An 18596-nucleotide genomic window follows, 5' to 3' on the forward strand; every position below is an offset into this window, starting at 1 on the left:
TGTATCAGATCTCTCTCATAGGTCAATGCCAGTGATAATGCACAACATGCTCTGGTGCACAAAAACAAGAGGCCATGATTCAGCATGACCAATGATGAATACACCATGAGCAACATATATCTCAATGACTCTCTTCAAATGGAGATTAAATTTACCAATGATACAGCTCCCTTTTTCTAATGTACAACCTGCACATTTAGTTTAACACCATGTTGACCAAGCTTAGAACAGCCTAAAGTGGTCTGCTGGTCTCCCGGCATGCCCAAACAGATAAAGTCGGTTGTTTTAAAGGTTTTAGATGGGTTTTGGGCACTGCTTTAGCTGTATGTGTGTGTGTTTTAATTTAGGAAAAGAATCATTCATATATTCTAGTGTTATCTAAAAGCCCCATGTTTTACATCTCTGTGTGGGTTCTGAACTTGTTTTCCTCCCACAAGGATAAAATGACATGTTTAAACATTTTGGACAGCTGAAAAGCAAGAAATTAGACCTTTCAGTGCCTGATGCTTGCTGAGTCTTGCACTCTGTCAATGAAGAATAGTGTCTCTATTCATCCTTTTGTTCCTGTGAAGTTTAAAGTTTGATGAGCATGCCATCCTGTCCATAATTTTAAAGCTTATTCATAACTCTCGGTACTTCAGGTGTATCATGCTACCTAGCATCCCTCACATTGATAGCACATCACAAACAGAGGACGTGGATTGGGTTTATATCAGAAAGGCTGTAGTTCTACTGTTGAAAGTAACTAAAGAGAGGCATAGATGATTCTTGTACATATAGCTTTGGCATTCATTAGCCTGAAAAGTTGACACACTTTAGCGTGTTGATAAACGGATTTAAAACATGCTGTTGATGGAAAGGCTTAGCTCAGATTAATGGATTAAAATGCCTGTTTCCACTGATTAGATTCTCATTACTGCCCTGACCTGTTGGTCAATTAACATCATCAGTGACACACACACGCACGCACGCACGCACGCACGCACGCACACACACACACACACACACACACACACACACACACACACACACACACACACACACACATTTAGCATTAACACTAGCTACAGGTCAACACAGTAAAGAAAATCAGTTCATGGAATAACCGTACTTAGGCTTATAATAAGTTAGCTTTACTTGCTAGGTTTTATTAAGCTACAGCTAATTTCAGGGCAAATAAAATAATTTACTTACTGCTTTGAGTGATGCTTACTTAAAATATTCAGGTAGTCACAAAGGAACAAATTATATTAATAAACCAGTGAGAGGCAGCAGTTCACTAATATGTTGCTAATGTGCATAAAAACGAAAAAAGTGAAGAAAAAAAAATTAGTATAGGGTCCAATTGACAATAATAACTAGTTGCTTATTAGCATGTCTATTATTAACATATTGGCTGTTTATTAGTGCTTATAAATTACATATAATGCCCTAAACTTAACAAATACCTTATAAACTACTAATAAGCAGCAAATAAGGAGTTAATTTAGGCAAAAGTCATAGTTAATTGTTAGTTAATAGTGAGAACTGGACCCTAAAATAAAGTGTGACCAAAAATTGTTTTTGGGTGGGTCAATTGACACAAGACAGCAAATAAAATTGGCAAATAAAAACCACAACAGTAAAATAAAGCAACAGCATAATTTATTCATGCCGCAATGCACTCTGGGAGTCAGTGAGTAGCTACTAAGTCAAAAGTAAAACTAAAGCCTAGTGGTTAGAGATTTTGACTCCTAACACTAAGGTTGTGGGTTCGAGTCTTGGGCCGGCAATACCACGACTGAGGTGTCCTTGAGCAAGGCACCGAACCCCCAACTGCATAAATGGCTGCCCACGGCTCTGGGTGTGTGTTCACAGTGTGTGTGTGTGTGTGTGTGTGTTCACTGCTGTGTGTGTGTGTGCACTTTGGATGGGTTAAATGCAGAGCACGAATTCTGAGTATGTGTCACCATACTGGTCACGTCACTTTCACTTTTTTAAAGGATCATGTACCCCTACAGTTCTTTTGTAGTTACTAGAACTCTCATTTAAGTAAACTTTGTCAGTACAAGTACAACATATATTCCCATTAAACTTTACTTCGTTTTTTTAAAAGGCAATCAGATTAAAACATGAAGCATTACATTCAATGTTGAGTGAAAAAAATCCCCTAACAATAGGAATAGAAATAAAGAACAAAAGGAAAAAGTTTGTGTAATTTCTTTAACTTCAGTATAGCCATTCAGGTTTGGAAGCAAATGATTTCAAAAGGTTAATGTTGATTTAATAAGCAATTCATTTTTAAGCTGGTACCTTTGAAATTGGCCAAAGTGAAGACGATGAAAGATTAGAATCAGCTGTGGTGCCTGAAAAGTCAAGCATTGCATCCTGGGTAAATTGCCTTTTCGCTGTACAAAGCTGGGCTTGTTTGTTCACAGCTCAGAGAGGAGTCGGCTGGTGGTTAATTGGTGCAGTTCTCCTGGGCACAGCTTGATGATGTCATAATAGCACATATACGTGAAGCTCCTAATGAGGTCTGATTGTTTTTTCGATGAATGTGAGTGCAGATCGATAGGCTCAGTCTCTCCTGGCCAGAAAACTGAAAGCGTCCCTATCTTATTAAATAAAAGCCAGATGGCCAGTGGATAGAGCCACTGAGTGACACCGGGTGAGTGCAGTGCTTCAGAACTATTATTTACTACAATTGACACATTAGTTTTCACATGTGTGAATACATAAAGAGAGAGAGAGAAGAAAAAAAAAACATTATAATTTAACTTTCCAAAGGAGGAAAAACATCAAAATAACAAGTACAGTGACTGAGAGTCTTAATTCTGCCATCATTTACTCACCCTGACATCATTATAAATCTGTAGTAATTATTTTTTCTCTTCTGCTTAACACAAACAGAGATATTTAGAGGAATGTTTCAGCTGTTTCTGTTTGTGCAAGTCAAACATTTACCCTTCATCTGAGTATGCCTATGAGTAGTATATCCTAATTCATATTATTCCTAAAACAGTAGTTGAAATGTTATCAGATGATTTATTACATCCGGCGAGAATCTGAAGTGCGCATTTGATGGACACTTTAGTGTCTCATGAGGCCATGGAAGAGGATTTGTGAATGGCAGTGAAATGAAAACTGACTCTGTTAGGTCACATGACAGTAAAATATGTAAATTTGAATTCATACTAGACAAATCATATATACTGTAAACATACTTATTTAATGCTGAAAAGCAAGGTTAAAACCAATCGTAGTTCCTCAATCTGATCCTCTATAAAGGTCAATCTGATCCTCAATCATAAAAGTTTTAAATGCATACTGAGTGCACTAAACTTTTTTCTCGCTCTATGTCCATACGGTCATTAGAAAACCAGTCAGCACAGAAGATGAAATTCTGCTCACTTAATCCTGTAAAAATACTTCCCACAATACAATAACATGAACATGCTGCAGTTATACACACCGACTATTCTTCATACATCACCATCAGCCGTGCCTTAAAGGCAGAGACTGAACCCACTTAGTGGATCCATTAATCTCAGAAATTATTAATTCATCACCACTATTAATTTAAAATAACACAATTGACTAAAGTAAGGCACCAAACTCCCCAGACATCATTGACCTGTGCCTCTTTTTAACCATGCATTTTCAAAAGAACGGCGTGATTACACAATTGACAGACAGACCAAACCACAAACTAATCAGCTATACATTCAACACACTATAGTCTTCATCACTTCCTCCTTTTCTAAACGCAGTGACCCAGACAGACCTGGCTGTATCAGATGACCCACCTCTGTCGTATCCATGTGGTTAATCCTGTTCCTCACCTTTTACCAGGTCAATCATGGCAGGTCACTCACTGGCAAGCACAAGCATTGTAATCCACTAGATATGGTGAGCTTCTTCCATCTTTTTGTTAAAGTTTCTCTGTGATGCCACAAAAGTTATAAAGGAATTAAGTGAGGAAATTAAAAAGAGTTCTGGTCCAGCCTGTTTGTTTCCATTAGCGGGATCTGGACTCTGTCTCCTTACCCGACTGATCACCACATTCAGTTTTCCCTTTTTCTATTCTTAATGCATTCGCAGCAGGAGCACATTAAGAAAGAATCAATTTGTCAGCCAGCAGAGGAAGGGAAAGGCAGGGGGGTCAAGAGGGAGAGTATATGCGTGTGTGTGTACGTTGGGGTATAGTGTACATCATGGCTCTCTCTCTTCATATCGGATGTCCCTGCTTTCGGCAGACTTAAAAGAGTTGGTGACGTGAGCTAGTGGCTCGTGTGCAAATTAAATGGATAGACAGAAAAATACATTATTGATGCCAGCGGAGGCTGAAGTGTCTCGCTTACAGAGTCGGCTCCGGTTCCCACACGGGGTAATTAATCCACAATCCTGAGCCAGCCATGAATGGCCCGACCAAAGAAGAACCATCTCTCTCCACTAGAGCACTCCCTCCACCGGCTTCTGAAAATAGGTCACCTGCCTAAGGCTAGCCAGTGCATGTGCGCACGTACGTGTGTGCATGACGTACCAATGGGACTGCTTAAAAACAGAGCGCATTTTCTGCCAAATTTGCAGCGCAGGTTAGTGTTGACGGTTGTTGCATGCTTTTCAGTTACCAGATGTTGTTGTGTAACATTTTAACCCAAGGGCACATACGATGGCTAAAATTCAGGACAGGTACAGGGCATGCATTCAGTACGAACTCTGGTCTTTTGGATGCCTGGTTATTGTGTTACATCTCCTTTGCTGTTCATCATTTACTCTTTGAAACGGTTTTCAAAGTTAATGTGCAGTTACAAAAAGGAACACAATAATTCTCTTAAATACGTTGAGCAAACATTTTTTTACAACTACAAAACAGTAACCACAAAACTAAATTCCAGTTGTCTGTAAAATAGCAGCCAGTTGCCGCAGTAGTGTAGAGTAAATGAAGCAAAATTTTTACAGACTTTGAAGGAATTAGAAAGGGGAGCTGAACTGGCCTGAGCTTTTACAGTCATTCTGAGTAAAGCAGCTTACAAGAAAATGCATGAATTTTAACAATTACTTCAGTAACTAAATACTCAAGATAGATTCAACAAACACAACAGCACATTTATGTTCATTTGGTCCTTTTTCAAAGCCCAATGCCTCCCGCTCTGTGAAGATCTGAACAAGGTCACAGGCATCAAGAGAGAAACAAAGGCAAAGAGATGAGAAAGAAAAGGAGATTTTAAAAAGGGAGGGTGAGCTGACCTTAGAAGAGATTGGTCTAGAATAGGGCTACACAAATAATACAAATAGAATAGAACCATGATAAGGCTTGCAGCAACTACTATACCACAATATGGCTATGATTTAAGTGAATAAAACAAGTATATATTATGTTTGCAGTAATCTCAGGGTATTTAGCTTGCTTCATATTGTTGTAATATAATAATTACTATTATTGTTATTACTACTGTATATTAGCTTGAATAGATTAAGACATTCTAACTAATAAAACAGAACTGAAACCTATGCAATTCAGTTTTGGGGCAACACTTTTAAAACTGTTTCTGCTGACAGAAATATCTTGTACAGTTCAGTTCTAATCACAATGGAAACATTTGTTAGAATAGATTTGAGAGTACAGAACCTAGTGCCTGAGAAAAGCAACAGGAGTTACATATTAATCTACACATAAGAGAGAGAGACAGAGAGAAAGAAAGAGAGCTGAGAGCTGAAATGCACACGTGTGCTTAACCAGCAGCGGGTGAGTGGGTGGTAGATAGTACACTTCCTCACTACATCTGCACTTCCAACATGAGTGTTTATGAACAGCAAAAGCCTTTTATTTCTCTGCCTTCAGACACTGGATATGTGTGTGTGTATGTTCTGCACCAGTCATTTTTCACACCAACACTCAGGAAAATCGGTGGAATTCTGCTAAATAAATGAATGTGTTATTAATATTAACGGACTGTACTATGCCTTTACTTCAATATAATCAAATTTGCCAAAATATTTCATTAAAAAATTAACATGCCATCAGCAAATGTACATTTCTGCTCATAAGTTTACAGACCTCTTGCAAAAAGTTAAGATGTTACCAATTTTAACGAAATATGAAGATTCAAAAAAGCCAGGGGTGTAACTTTGTACCTACTTTATCTCCAGGGAAACATGATATGTTATTTAGCTTCAGAAGGACAGTCAGACATGTAAAAAAAGAAAAACATTACTACTATAAGGGGTTCAAATATGTAGGAGAAAGAAAACAGAAAAATCTGGAGAACCACAGAATAAGTGTAAGTGTAGTTTTTGACATTTTTTTGACATGTCTTTAAAGGTTTCCCCCCCATGCTTCTATGGTAAACTGAAAAACAATGATAAGCATATAATTTTATTGCCAAAAAACTATGAGTCAATATTTACAGTTATATTTACCGCTCTGGCATGCTGGATATTAGCTTCTGACCAAAATCCTGACTGATGGCAATCCATTCTTGCCTTATTAGTTCTCAGAGTTTGTGGGCTTCTGCTCGTCCATTTGCCTTTCGAGGACTGACCACAGGTTCTCTATGGGATTAAGGTCCAGGGAGTTGCCTGGCCATCAAGCCAAAATTTCAATCTAATGATCTTCGAGCCACTTCATCACTCTTGCTTTGTGACATGGTGCTCCATCATGCTGGAAAATGCACGGATCATCACCAAATTGCTCTTGGATCGTTTGAAGTAGTCACTCTTGCAGGACATTTTGATACCATTCTTTATTCCTGGCAGTGTTGAAAAGCAACCCCACACATGGATGGTCTCAGAATGCTTCACTGTTGGCAGAACACAGGACTCTTGGTAGTGTTCACCTTTTCTTCTCTGAAAAATCGATTTTCCAGATGTCCCAAACAATCGGAAGGGAGCTTCAGAGAAAATAACTTTGCAACAGTCTCCCACTGTCCAATCCTTGTATTTCCTGCATAATTTCAGTCTGTCCTTGACATTTTCTTGTAGAGAAGTGGCTTCTTTGCTGCCCTTCTTAACAACAGGCCATTGTCCAAAAGTCTTGGCCTTACTGTGTGTGCAGATGCTCTCTCACCAACTTGCTGCCATTCCTATACAAGCTCTGCACTGCTGGGGACACGATTCTGGAGCTGACTCCTCAGGAGGAGACGGTCCTGGCACTTGCTGGACACTCTGGGGATGTCCTGAAGCCTTCTTCACTGGAGTTAAACCTCTCTCCTTGAAGTTCTTGATGAGCCAGTAAATGTTCTTTCAGGTGCAATATTCTTTGTAGCAATTTCCTTGTATGTGAGGCCATTTTTATGCAAAGTGATGAAGGCAGCACATGTTTCTTTGGAGGTAACCATTGCTAATAAGAACACAACGAATGGAAGCGCTTCTTTCCTCCTTTTCTACCAACCAGTCTGCTCTTACAATCTAATTAGTATGATAGTGATTTCACCAGACTAGTATTCATTCACACTTTCACATGTGCTGCTGATATGATTGGTCAATTAATTTTGTGTCAGGATCAGGATTTTATTTATTAATTTTTTGCGAAAAGTTAATTTTTCTGGCCAATGAAGCTTTTAGCAATTATTTAAAATGCATCTGATCACTCTACTCAATGATATAGAAACAATGTAAGTGAACAGCACATACCTCTGTAACTGAGCTTCAGTTGTTAAGATCCAATATCTAAAAGGGCATTGAGTTCTCTTTTATACTCTTTGAGTTATAGGCCTGCAAACTTTGGAGAAAAAAAAACAAAAAACAAAAAAAAGGCAAACAGATTTTACTAATAGCCCCACCAATCTCTGTGTAAAAGTAACATGATGCTGCCATCTTTCTGAAGTCATTTTAACCCATTGAGAGACTCTGAATCTCAGGTGAAAATTGCCATTTTGACACATGACATTTAACATTTTGGGTTCATCACTATACATGTTCATTGTTCTTCAGATAAATAAAATAAAATTAATAAATAAAAAAATGAGTAAACTCAAAAATTTGAGCTGGGGACCTCTGGTTGAGTTGACATGTAATGACCCAAAACATAAGTAAGAAATAATTGACTCTGGAGCATTGCATTATTCAAAAAATAATGCACACAATGGGTGTGCATTATTTTTCTAATAATTCAATGCTCCAGAGTCAATTATTCCACTTATACTATGGTTACCACACCTAAATATCTATTGTGAGTAGGATTATTTCTTCCGCATCTCATCCAATGCCTCTTTTGCTAGTACCAAAACATCATTTTAAAGCTAGTAATGGAGGCTTGAGCAGCTGATAGCATTTTAATGCAGTTATTAATTAAGTTATTAAAAAGAGAGCGAGACACACAGAAGAGAGAGAGAGAGAGAGAGAGAGAGAGAGAGAGAGAGAGAGAGAGAGAGAGCTTGTGTGAATTAGGCTACCTCTTTGCATCTCTAAACAGCACTGTCTCCTCGCTACTGAGAAATGTCATGTGTAGCCTTTAACTTGCCACACTATATAGGCTAACTGATAAAATCATCAGGGCAGTGCTGACAACATCTTTTTGTGCAAACTGCATGATGTTATTACAGTTAAGCGGTCACGAGAGCTGCCTGGAATTACGTTCACCGTGCGTTTCCTAGAAAATAATTGCACGCCTCAGAAAGTTCATCAGCCAATAAGATTCAAGCATTCAACGGCCCTGTAGTATAAAAACAGTTATTGATCATACTGTACAGGTAACAACAAACAGTATTAAGGAGATTTAATTTCTGTTATTAATTACTCACCCTTCTGTCATTACAAACCCACAATACCTTTGTTCATCTTCGGAACACAAATTAGGAATTTTTTTTTTATTTTATTTTTTTTATAAATCTGAGCACTTTATGACCTTCTTTTGAATCAGTACATTAATGTAAATTCAGTTTTTATTTATTTTTATTTTTTTGTGAACTTATGTGAAACAGAACAGTACTAAGTAATAACATGTAATGTTCATGGTCCCTCTTATTTTGTTGAAATAATAAAGATACTTTATATCCTAAGGAGTAAGGAGTATGCAGATTTATGAGCAGAACTGTATTACGTTTCTTTACAGACTGCAAATACAGTCCAGATTGAAAATGAGAAAAGAGCGACTTCAGCACCCGATGAGAGATGGATTGTGGGTTTCAGTGCAGGGCAAACCGCACACACAGCTGTGACAGTCTCCTGTGTTTCATAACTCCCACCCAGCATTTCAACACTCCCAGCAGTTTTTTTTTCCTTCTTCTCGATCATCCATCTTTTGACCTGTCTCCCAATTAGGCCTGTGCCTGTGATGAACTGAGCCAATTAAGTTGTGCATGTTAGATCGGACAGGAATGCATCTTATAATGGTGCACTGCAGTTTTCCTGAGCTAAACATGCTTTGTTTCTCATGCATTCATTACTGCTTGGCGATTATCCATCAATCACTCGAGACATGCTGCTTACAGCTATACTGCAACATCAGAGCAGTCCTCATGAAGCATCATAATGAGAGCAAATCCACTAAATCTGTGTTCTGTGAAGGTACGTTTTACTGTCACCTGGTTTTACTGTATGCCATGAATTAAACTATGAATTATGACACACAGAAGCTCACAGAAGTTTATATAAAAGCTTTAATCTAAATTTGACATAAATTTGGATTAAGAATTAGAATTATGACTATATCTATTTATAGTTGTATCTATTTATAGACTTCATAATTTATAACATGGTGTTTTTTTTTTTTTTTTTTTGCATCAATGCATTACAAAGTCTCAACACAGTCTTCGACAGATGTCAGGAGGATACAGAATACACAAGAGACACAAGAAGAAAGGAGGCCTAGTTTAGTCAATGCCACATCACACTATCACAGTGAGTTCAAAAGTTTGAGTTCATATAATTCAAACCAAATTTTTAAACTGGAACAGAAAGTTTTAGTTTGAATGAAGGAAGGAAGAAAGGAATCTAAAATGAATATCTATTACAATTATTAATAATATATATATAAAAAAATAAATAGCATATAGAATTAAGGCTTTAAATGCATCTAAATGAACACAGGTATACAAACATATTCCTGATGTGACAAAAATAAAAAATAAAAAATAATAGCAAACAGTAATAGCATGAGAATAACATTGAACATATCAGAATTCTCCAATTAGATTTTGAATGCTGTGCAGGCCCCTTTTCTGCATTCCTAAAAAAAATGAAAGTGCAGACTTGATGTAATTGATCAATTACAAGGGTTGTTTTCCAAACCTTAGATTGCATTAACACTCACTCATGTAAATTTATCCTGATGCAGGAAATCAGATCTGAGAGCCAGGCTGATTTTAATTAGCCTTTAAATGCTTGATCTTAGTAAAACTCAGGTGCATCATCTTGTCCTATTTCTGTGACTCAGATAAGACAAGTGAAAGAAAACATGTGCATTGAGCAAGATTGCATAATAATAATAATAATAATAATAAAATTATTAACCAGCATCAAACAAATTCAATACCACAAAAGAGTAGGCCTAAGATTTCAGATAATGCATGAAACACACATCATAGTCCCTTCACAGTACAACCCATTGTTGTCTTTTGATGAAAAGGCTCAAAACAAAACAAAACCCTATTCTGAAAATATACAAAATACATATTAACTTTAGAGTAAACATATTCCTCTAAACAGGACCACATGGTGATACAGGGACCAAATCTTCCAACAAAAAAGTGTTCTTATTCTTCTTAATCAAAAATGATCAGCTGGGCAAGCCCTAACATTAAGAGCATAAAATAATAAAAGTACATTTGATGTCTCCCTTTATACTTCCGCATGTCGCTTGTCACCACTTCACATAAGCAGAAGTAAGTCTATGCACTCGAAAACATGTTTACCATATTTCCCCTGAATATTAATGGGATTTGGATAGAAAAACTCCCAAGTGCACACTTTACTCTTGTGTATATATAGAGCTCATCAAATATCTATTATGCACAATGCCTCATATAATTTTAAAATCACAGTTAAATAATTCAGATATTAACTTTTAATTATGTTTGTAAATATTCAGAGGCCAACATTTATAGAAGATGCCGCTTTTTATTGTCGGATTTCAGTCTGACCGAAATGAGATTTTCCACAATTTCAAATAATAGCACTGTAAAAATCTACAGCAGCAGGGAAACACCTCACAAACTCAAAGCTCCCTGTGTTGCTCTTCACTTGGGGCTGCACTGATTGTTGGTCTGAGATGAAAGTGTTTAATCTGTGCTCAGGTTTTGAAGATCATCCACCCCTCTCAGCTTCTCAATTCTCCCCTTTGAATGCTCTCCTGGGGTCCTGGCTAGCATCAGCCCTCAAAAACTGTAGTGGTGCTGAGTCATCCACCCTCCCCCATGGCATGATGCCTCACTGATGCATCCTCTGCCTCCACCATTGAATTTGTTACTGGGGTTGAGATTTCTCAATGGAGAGTTGAGCAGTATGACACTGTAAATGAAGGCAAGTTAGTATTTGTTCTATTGTTGTTTCAGTTGGTGCTTTCGTGCTTGTCCCTTCCCCACCAGATGGCAGGTTGGTGACAGATTCTTTAACATACATGTTTGGCTGCTCATCAATCCAGACTGATTGCTTCCATGTTAATGAGTTGTGCGGGGCTTAATTTCTCCCTAATGAGAGTGTCCTTGAGAGGTGTAGCGTTAGTGAGAGTTTCTAAGATTGCTCATTTAGTTGATAGGATGTTATCCCCACTATACTTCCTTGAATTCATCACACATTTTGTTCCAAAATGTAAAAAAAAAAAAAAAAAAAAAACATCAGGAGGTACAGTGCACTTGCGGTTTGAGATAAGCTCTCAACTGAAGTTTTCACACTTTACGTATGAGTGTTTTCTTTATTGAAGCTTGACTGGACTGGATGTTTGACTGTTTTGTGAGGTGGTCTGGGTATCAGTGTGTGTGTGTGTGTAGGAAAAAAATACTGATACCCAGACCACCTCACAAAACAGTCAAACATCCAGTCCAGTCAAGCAGTTTTTTTTTTTTTTTTTTTTACATTTTGCATAGTCATGATGATATGAGCATGTAATGTCGGATGTAATGAATGCGGGAATACTTAGGCTATATGCCACAGTCCATAGTTGAAAGAAGAAGTCTTCTAGACAATGTAGATGTACCCAATTATTCAATTCCTGGTAACAGTCCAGACCAAATTCAATACTCCACACAGCAATTCCAGACAAAAGCAGAAAACATTTCTTATGCTCTTCAAGTAATATCCCATTTCGGTGACCCAAAGCAAAGCTGGTAAATTTGTTTCCAACATGTACCATGAAATAGAAAAATGGACCATGGGTACAAAAAAGGGTAGGTAAAAGGTGTCCTTCTACAAACAAAATATTAAACATTATAAACCTCGCCAACAATGGAATAAAATTTATTCAGCCACCATTGAAAAAAAAGAACCTTACTTTGATTGAGCATAAAACGGTACGTTTCCCAATCAGGACATCAGTATGGGTAAGGTTACCAGAGGGAAGCCATGTGCTGAGTCCCAATTTGCCTACTTATACTACGACCTAAAAGTATGTAATTTTTTTGTGAGGGAAAAGTACATACTTTTGAGTGTGTAGCAAAAGAGTATGCATGCTCTGGGACATACTTCGATGACGTCATGCAACATGAACGACAACGTGGTTGACTAGTTACGCACACCACAACTGTTAACGTTTCATTCATTCTTAATGTCCAATACAATTTTATTTACTATTCCCATCATTTTTTCTCATCGTTTTTTTTTCACAATACATTTTACTATGTGTGCTTCTACCAAGTTGAGGAGTGAGGAAGCAGGGCTGCGTCGTCGTAGAACCAAACGCAGGTCGTTTGTGAGGTGACTGGTTCTGACGTTCATGTGCAATGTGTGTAACAAAATAAAATATAACTTTAATTAGGGTTAAACATTTGAATTCTTACACTTAAAAGCTGAGGGCGCATCTCCGCTGCTGCACCAGGCAGCCATGTTTACATCACCACAAAGCCATCGCAAAGCTCCTCCCTCCCGTACGCAATGGGTTGTGGGCAATATTAGCACTTAGAGTGTGCATTGATCTGCACCTCGAATTCTAACCGGAAATAGTAGAAAATCCGGGTATCTTTGGAATACTATTTTCAACATACTACGATTTGGGACGTACTAATTCTAGTTTCGCATACTATTTAGGAGGGATAGTATGCGAATTGGGACTCAGCAATGCTTTCCTCTTACCAAACAGCTCTCTCTTCTTCTACTTCTTACCTGTATTTAACCTTAGCATAAAGGAACAACAGTGTCCCCGTAATGGTGAGTAGTAGAATAACACCATACATAACTTTGAAACTGTTACAGCGTATTTCAACCAGCAAGGCTGGTTGTAACAAAGACGTTTTTTTAAAAATGCATACATTCTTGATTGCGGGGATACATACTACCTAATTCTATCTGTACTCTAAAGTGGACTGACATTTTTTGTTAAAGTAATACTTTTATTTAGCAAGGATGCATAAAAATGATAAAGACAATTAAAAAAATAAAAATAAAAATGCAGTTTTTTAAACTTTTAAATTATTTTCAAAAACTTTTCAACATTAATGATAAAAATAAACATTCCCAGGGCACCAAATCAGCATGTTATAATGATTTCTAAAGAATCATAAGACACTGAAGAATCTCTTTTCTCTCTTTTAGAGGAAAACAAACATAACCTCAGGTTTTTAATTCATTTTAGTGCCTAAATTAACAAAAAATAAAGCATCAACAAATGTTGACATTTCCCTACAGCACAGCAGTAATGACTTTATGAACTACTTTACTTCTAAGATCGATACTATTAGAAATTGTAACCATGCAGCCATCAGCTATAGTATTGCATCAGATAGCGTGCTATACAGTAGATCGCCTGAGGAACATTTCCACTCATTCTCTTCCATAGGAGAGGTAGAATTGTATAAACTTGTTAAATCATCTAAACTAACAACATGTATGTTAGACACTATTCCATCTAAGCTCCTAAAAAGAGGTGCTTCCAGAAGTCATAGATCCTCTTCTGACTATTATTAACTCATCATTGTCATTAGGATATGTCCCCAAAACCTTCAAACTGGCTGTTATTAAGCCTCTCATCAAAAAACCACAACTTGACCCCAAAGAACTAGTTAATTACAGCCCGATCTCAAATCTCCTTTTCTGTCCAAGATACTAGAAAAGGTAAAATCCTCAAAATTATATTCCTTCCTTAGAAATACAAATATGTATTTTTGAGGATTTTTCAGTCAGGATTTAGACCATATCAGAGTACTGAGACTGCTCTAACTAGAGTTACAAATGTCCTACTCTTATCATCTGATCGTTGTTGTATCGCTCTATTCGTGCTATTGGATCTTAGTGCTGCTTTCTACACTATTGACCCCAACATTCTTTTGCATAGACTAGAAAACTTTGTTGGCATTAATGGAAGTGCATTAGGTTTAAATTGTACTTATATGACCACCATTAATACATAGCAGTGAATGAAAATATATCATATCGATCAAAAGTGCAGTATGGAGTATTACAGGCTCAGTACTAGGGCCATTACTCTTTACGGTTTACATGTTACCTTTGAGAGATATCATCAGGAAACAAGGTGTTAGATTTCACTGTTATGCTGATGATACTCAGCTCTGTATTTCTTCTTGGCATGGCAAAACATACCAGTTTGAAAAACTAGCAGAATGCATAGTCGATATATATATATATATATATATATATATATATATATATATATATATATATATATATATATATATATATATATATATATATATATATATTAATAGATGACGAGTAATTTCTTACTGCTAAATTCTGTAAAAAAAAAAAAAAAATACAAACAAACAAATAAACAAACAGAGGTGTTAATTATAGGACCTAAACACTTTGCATGTAATAACTTAGAACACTGTCAAAGACTAGATGGCTGCTCTGTCAATTGTCCATCATCAGTTAGGAACCTGTAGAACTGCATTTTTCCATCTCAAAAATATATCTTAGTTATGACCTATGCTCTCAATGTCAAATGCAGAAATGTTAATCCATGATTTTATGACCTCAACATTAGATTATTGTAATGCTTTATAGGGTGGTTGTTCTGCATGCTTAATAAACAAAGTAAAGCTGGTTCAAAATGCAGCAGCTAGAGTTCTACTAGAACCAGGAAGTATGACCAAATTAGCCTGGTTCAATCAACACTGCACTGGCTACCTATTAAACATTGTATAGATTTTAAAATCTTGCTTATTACTTATAAAGCCCTGAATGGTTTAGCACCTCAGTATTTGAATGAGCTCTTGTTACATTATAGTCCTCCACGTCCACTGCTTTCTCAAAACTCTGGCAATTTGATAATACCTAGAATATCAAAACTTTGATGATAAACTGCCTTAAGCTGTCATTTTGTATTATTGACACTGTTCTCCTAATTAATGTTATAATCAATTGGTTTGACAACAATCTATTTTGTTTAAAGAGCTAAATAAATAAAGGTGACTTGACTTAAGACTGAAGACTGAATTAATGACTGCCAACATAGTAATAAAGTACATTTTAAAAAGTATTAACGTAGAAAATAGTTTTGAACAGTATATTTTGTATATAACAGTACAGTTATTTTTGCTGCATTTTGGGGAAATCAGAGCATTTTCTTCCCTTTCTGACAGAATATCAAGTTATTGGACTCACCCTTATTAAATTTTTACTCCACCTCCATGGGCACTTGCTCATCTGATCCATCCCTGCCTTGCAATTGGATTAATCCACATCTTAGACGTCATTTTGGCAGTTGCATTCCTCCATTTTGCAAATTGCCTTGCGAAAAGCTCTATATTTTCCTTTTACCCTGAAGTCCAAAGTTATATTACTGGCTCACTCTAACATAGTAATTGTTTTTGAACAGATGACTTGTTCTGTTCCAAAACCTAGTGAGCTGCCTCACTGCCGAATGCCTGCATAGGCAGCATCTTCTATCCTGGAACCTCATAGATGACTGATTTGGAATGCTCTACTGTACAAAGGCAAAACTCAGCTGAAAGAACATAAAAAAATAAATAAAATGGCCAGATCGACAAATTCATTTAAAAAGTGCCTAAATCACAAACAAATAGGGAATAAATGGTGGATTTTATCTCATTTACTGTTTTTGCTGTAGCACCGTGTCATGCATACAGTAAGTCACTAATAACATTTTTCCTTAAAGCAGTGAATGACATTTCTAGATCTCCCTAAGAGCACCTGCTACAATTACTTTTACATTGCCTAAATAATCACACAGAAATTAATGACATAGACATCCCCCTCCCAGACACGCATTCAAATACATTCATCCCATTTCGGGTTTTCATAATATACCACCATCACACAGCTGTTTATACTTTGTTTTATTTTCAAAATTAAAGCCCATTGCATATGACCCCAATTTGTCCAGGGCAGCTTCATTATTCTGTTTGATGAGTGGGCTTTTTCTCTCAGGCATACACAAATCTAAGCTGGTGGTTTGGATTCAGATATAGAAAGTGGAGTTTGTGTCATGTAAAAAGTCCATAAACACCAATCTTGATTTTTTTTCTTCTTCTAAGAAACAACATTAGGAGTGCAATTTTGTGGGTATATACAAAAAGCAAGAAGAATTTTCTGTCTGTTTTTTTGTCCTCTAAGTGAGGGGAAGTCAAAGAGCTTACACAATGCAGAGAGATTGTGATCATGATTACTATCATGGATTTACATGTGATGGTCATGCTGTTCATCTCTTTGACCATCTTCTGGTGTTCTTTTGTTTTTAATGTTGCAAGCTGTTCTGTGAAAGGGTTGGTAGGTTAGACTTGCTTCAGATTGGCTTGCGCTAGGGTCTGATTTACAAACATCACGTTGTCTTTGGCTTCTTTGTTAAATTTGGCTCCTCGTGTTTCAACCATGTTCTTGATAGAATCTTAAATTGTTTGATTCACTTTGCTACCCTACAACTTCATAACATAAATTTTTCTCTGGATACTATAAAAATATGTGTAAACAAAACACCTTTGTTATGGCAGAAAACCAAAAAAAAAAAAAAAAAAAAAAAATTGATCCTGTGTTATATTAAATAAATTTTGTATTGTTATTAAAAGCATTGTCAGCGTTTTATCAGACAATGCAATGGACTATGAAAGCACATTGTACACAATACATTTTATACATCTGTAGAACTGAGATGCAAACATTAAACAAGAATCAGCATATGAATCTCAACAGTGGTGACAATAAAAATAAGCTTCATGCTGCAGTGCATTCTGGGAGCACCATTCAGAACTTGGCCATAGCTCCCAAAATGCATTGCAACATGAATATATTTTTCCTTGAACTGTCTTTGTATTTTCTACTATTCTTACTATTTGCTTTAAATTTTGCCATTTTTTTGTTGTGACTTTTAGTAGCTTGTTTTATGATGTTCAAAGATCTCTAGTCGTGGCCTAATGGTTAGAGGGTTGGACTCCCAATCAAAGGGTTGTGGGTTCTAGTCTCGGGCCGGACGGAATTGTGGGTGGGGGGAGTGCATGTACAGTTCTCTCTCTACCTTCAATACCATGACTTAGGTGCCCTTGAGCAAGGCATTGAACCCCCAACTGCTCCCCGGGCGCCGCAGCATAAATGGCTGCCCACTGCTCCGTGTGTGTGCTCACAGTGTGTGTGTTCACTGCTCTGTGTGTGTGCATTTCGGATGGGTTAAATGCAGAGCACAAATTCTGAGTATGGGTCACCATACTTGGCTGAATGTCACTTCACACTTTTTAACTGAATATTTTTAGATGGTCACCATTGTTGAGATTCATATGCTGATCCTTCATGTGTACTGTGAAAGAAAACTTTTAGTGCAAAACATGTTTATAAAATTGTTCTACATAAACAAAATCTAACATAAATTTTATAAAAATGAAAATACACCTATGTTAATTCTGAATAAGGACTTTTGCTTGACGGGAATAGTCAAAGTGGTTAGTAATACAGTTTTTCTCAGTCACTTTGGTGCATTTTTCAAAACAGAAATGAAATTCTCAAAACTACTTGTACAACCTCCACATCATCTAGCCATTTAGACACATCATAAAACCAGTTTCTCATTCTTTTGAACAAGTTGCGATTGCTTTTGTACATTCATGCAATTGATTATGCATGTTTATCGGCAGTTTCCTACATTATCAGTTGCTCATGTCATGTTGCTCAAAACGTATTGCATAGTTTTCTGTGCAACAGTCTTACCCTTCAAAACATCTAGTCTTTAGTTCATCATATAAGTCATTAAATGCAAAATGGTTAATCTAGTTGTCAAAAACTGCCTAGCACACTTTTTATATTTATTTTTACACATTATTATTAGACTTTTTGTACATTTGGCATGAATTGTCCAAGTGAATCTTGACTTATGAAGAGAATGTAGATGATAAACCAATGATAAACCCTTTCTCTGAAATAGCTCAAAGGTTCATCTCATGAATCTTCAGTTGAAAAGCTTATACTGTATAGACAGAGGACAACACAAGAGTTACACATTCTGAAAATGGACTTATTTTCATATTTGTGTCCATATTTGTTTTTCCTTTTCTATATCA

At 36.6% G+C, this 18596-nt stretch overlaps 1 protein-coding gene across 1 annotated transcript in view; it reads left to right on the forward strand.

Annotated features, from left to right (window-relative positions):
• The window catches only part of LOC127971252 (electrogenic sodium bicarbonate cotransporter 1-like), a 66601-nt gene that overhangs the window by 22287 nt on the left and 25718 nt on the right, over positions 1–18596 (forward strand). The gene's annotated exons all lie outside the window — the stretch shown is intronic.

This window comes from Carassius gibelio, chromosome B14, assembly GCF_023724105.1.
Source record: "Carassius gibelio isolate Cgi1373 ecotype wild population from Czech Republic chromosome B14, carGib1.2-hapl.c, whole genome shotgun sequence".
In the NCBI taxonomy this organism is placed as follows: domain Eukaryota; kingdom Metazoa; phylum Chordata; class Actinopteri; order Cypriniformes; family Cyprinidae; genus Carassius; species Carassius gibelio.